At 41.4% G+C, this 3855-nt stretch overlaps 1 non-coding gene across 1 annotated transcript; it reads left to right on the top strand.

Moving 5' to 3' along the window:
* The first annotated feature begins 2606 nt into the window (after positions 1 to 2606).
* On the top strand, positions 2607 to 2737 carry LOC127199696 (small nucleolar RNA SNORA17). The gene has a single exon (XR_007831970.1). It is a non-coding gene; the product is annotated as a small nucleolar RNA SNORA17 (small nucleolar RNA).
* Positions 2738 to 3855: the final 1118 nt, after the last annotated feature.

Raw genomic sequence — 3855 nt, forward strand, 5'->3', positions numbered from 1 at the left:
GTGCACCATATATATGTCTGTTGCTGGCAGAAGATAGAAGATCGTATCAGAACCCTTGTAACTAGGATTACCTGCAACTGTGAGCCTCCCTGCGTGTGCTGAACTTCCATCCTCTTCAAGACCAACAGACGCTTTTAACTACTGATACACTTCCCCCAGTCTCTTATTTTGTATAGTTTTAGTGTTTTTCATTGATTGTGTTTTCACCCCATTTCCGATATTTAAAATATTTGTTTAAGTCTAGGTTTCAATCAATGAAACTTCTTGTATAGTAGTGCCTAGGGTATGAAGCTTTAGTTTAGGCTTTAGAATTTTAGCCAGTTTTTTTCCTTTTATATCTTAGACTTTGGAAGACTTTATTAGCTTTTGGAAGTCCTGTTCTGTATAATGAAACATTAAAATGATTTAATCCTAGTTTATTGAATTCAAGGTTAATTAAAAATATATCTGGTGTTTCTAACTTTCACCATGCAATAATATCAAATTTTATTTATTTCTACAGTTATTGTTTTTCAAAATGTTTGATATATATTTTTAAAATCAGAAGAACAAATGATACATTAACCTTGCTGCCTTCCTTCTCTATGGCAATTTCTCTTCTAACCCACGTTAAGTGGAGTCAACTAACATGTGGTGCATACCAGCCTCACAGATGGATCACTAATGGCAATTACACAATTGCCGGGTTGTGCAACCCAGGTGCATAGATTGGCTTTGTTTGCCTGCCAGCTATATACGAATTTTTGGCAGGCACTCTATTGGTAATGAGAAGCAGAGAGAAAGAGAAAACACATCCTCATTCAACCGGAACCAGCCCTCGCTGCAATGGGTCTACAGCTCAGCCAGAAATACTGTTTTCAATGCATCTTAGCTACTGAATTACTGCCAGGTCCTTAACTCATATCTACACCTTGGGAGCAAGAAATTTTGATTAAATCATAGATTTACAAGTTTAATGGGACCACCTTGTACCCCTTGGTGGGAAGAGAAAACTTGAAGACAGTACTACTTTTCTATTCAAGATAAAAATGGAAACGTTTTATATTTATATTAATGAAAACTGCATTTTCTTCTTAGTTTTCCAACCTCATCTTTGGTTTACATTTGTGAATCTGTATTTCCTAGTCTCTGTTTTTAAAGGACTGATTTTAGGGTTAAGGAGCTAGCTCAGTAATTAAAATTGCTTCCTGCTCTTTCAGGGGACCTGAGTATGGTCCCCAGTACCAATAGCAGTCTCCTCTCAGCCACCTATTAAATCCAGCATGCGAGACCTTAAGTCTTCCTTTGGCTTCTACAGGAACCAGGATCCAAATTCCCTACATTTAAACAGACATGCCCATTGCACAGAAATAAAACAGTAATAAATCTTTACATACAGACATTGATTATAATTTCTATATGTTTATGGATCTTAATATAATATTGTGACATGTATTTTAGGTCAGGTGCATACAAAATGCTCTTATTTTTGTGAGGCTATAGACACTGCACTGGTTCCCAGAAATCCAAATATAGGTTTCTAAAGACTCACCCTTAATTATGAACTCATGCTATGAGAATCAGAATGTGTAATATTATCCTGTTTTAAACGTGGGAAACAATGTAGCTAGAAGGAAGTAATTATACTTAATAAAGGTTAAAAAAAACTTAGAAACAGAAGCAAATGTGTTTGAAAAGTTGATGAAATGAGCAGTATTTCTTTTAAAGGTGCATAAAGGTGGGCAAGGAAATTTATACCTATAATCCTTGCAACTGGCAGACTAAGGCCAGAAAATATGTATGAGTTTGAGGACAGCTTGAGGTATAGAGGGAGTCCCCCGTCTCAAAGAAATCAGCGAGAGGGGAAGAAGAAGAAAGGAACAAGAGAATAAATTTAAAAAGAAAGGAAGGAAGAAGAGAATGAGAAAATAAAAAATAGACAAAGAGTAATAGAGAGGAATGGGATAAGAGGTTGAGAATGTAAAATGAGTGGGAAATATAAAATGTGGATGTATAACCTGGCCTCAACAATGTTACTGTGTTAATTCTGTCTGTTTCATTTTATTTGAGCTCTCAGACAGAAAAAGGCAACTTTTTTTTTTTATTTTGTTTTCATTCCCCTCCAGATGTTTGCCAAAGCCAGAACATACCAGCCCTCTCACTGTGTTTCTAAGTTACCCTTCCTCTTTTTTCCATGCAACTGAATTCAAAAGGCAAGAATTTTTATCCGCCTTTTCTTCACCTTCCTCCTGTGGGTAATTGCCAAACTATGCAGCTTGATATTTCTGGTCCCCACACCCCTTTGGACAGTAACAAAATTGCCTTTAATCTATCTGGTGAGTCTGCTGTTACATTACTTTGTTAACTAAATTAAGAACATTAGGAAAGGAACAAATGTCTTCATTAGTTTGTGACACTCTAGGCAGCATTATTCCGAATTTTCAGTAACAGAGACATATTATTATATGTACCAAGGTGCCTGACTATAATATAAAGAAAGAAAACCCCCTGTAGAAGTATGGGTAGAGGCAGGATAGAAAGATGAGGAGAATGGGAAGAGAACAGTTTTCATAACTCTGGAGTTTGTTGGAAGTTTCTTAGCAACCTAGTTAAGAATTTGACTAATCCCTGCCCTTAGAAACATTGCATGTGTCCCTGCTGTGTCTCAAGTGCATCAGTAGGTGACAGAGAAAAGGGAGCTCATGCCTAAGCTAAGTGTTCTGACCAATGAACATCTGAATGGTTAGTAGCTACTAACAAAAGGAACATGAAATGACCATCAGTCTGGTACCTCACAGGCCCCGATGACTCCCAGGACCAGGAGTAGGCAAGAGACAAGAAGAAACCTGTCTGGGACAGAAAATGTCCAGCAGGCAGGGCAAGGAGCAAGACTAACATGATCACCAGACTGGCCTCAAGGGGCTTGCACAGTGAGCTAATCTGAGACAACCACCAGTCAGGCACCATGCAGGCATGGGAGATGGGGAAGGCAGACCATGCATGAGATCATAATGCACCAGTGGGGCACAGTACTCCTAACCATATTCCTGAGACAACCCCAGACACTCGGAGCCATCAGGCACCACTAAGAGAAACAAGTGATGGAGAAGTGGAAGAGAAGTAGAGACACGAAGATATGGGAGCAATGAAGACAGGCAGAACTGGAGACTCAAGACTAGTGAGGAACACCCTGCTGTGAGTAGCTGTTGATGCCTGGGACCAGAGTGAGGTTCTGGCCTATGCTGCTACTGAGTACAATGTCTGGAACCATAGCCCAGCAGCAGCAGGGGGCTGATATCACAAAGGCCCCTGAAGTCCCTGGTCTAGGCAGCAGCCAGGGGCTCAGCTGAGCCTGACCCTAGCTAATTACCATAATCTGGAGAGTGGGTACTACACATTGCATAAGTAGCAGGTGAGCTGCCATCAAAGATAGGAGAACTGGCCATGCCACCCTTAGGTATGGTGGCAGACAAGGGAGAGATAACCTCCTCCTCTCCTCACCCTCCTCCCACCTTCCACCAAGTGAAAGACACAGCCTTGGGGTCATGAGAGCAGGAGAGCTGCTTCTGCCCTTCACCAGCTGCAGCATTAGGGAAAATGGTCCCTGTACCTTGTCAGGGCAAACTAGAAGAGCTGACTCTGGTGGTAGGGCCACGGGTGAGAAGGCCACAAGATAGTGCTGGCCCTTCCACTTCTCTGCCATATGGTGACATGAGGAAGGGAGAGGTAATCTCCCTCTGACCTTTTGCCACCTACATCAGGCAGGGGAGCTGCCTCTGAGGTCATCAGAGAGGGAGAGCTAGCCATGTCCCTCATGTGTGGCAGCACTTTGGAGAACAGGCTCTGCACCTCTCCTTGGCAACACAATAGAACTGG

The sequence above is a fragment of the Acomys russatus genome, chromosome 15 (genome assembly GCF_903995435.1).
Source record: "Acomys russatus chromosome 15, mAcoRus1.1, whole genome shotgun sequence".
In the NCBI taxonomy this organism is placed as follows: Eukaryota; Metazoa; Chordata; class Mammalia; order Rodentia; family Muridae; genus Acomys; species Acomys russatus.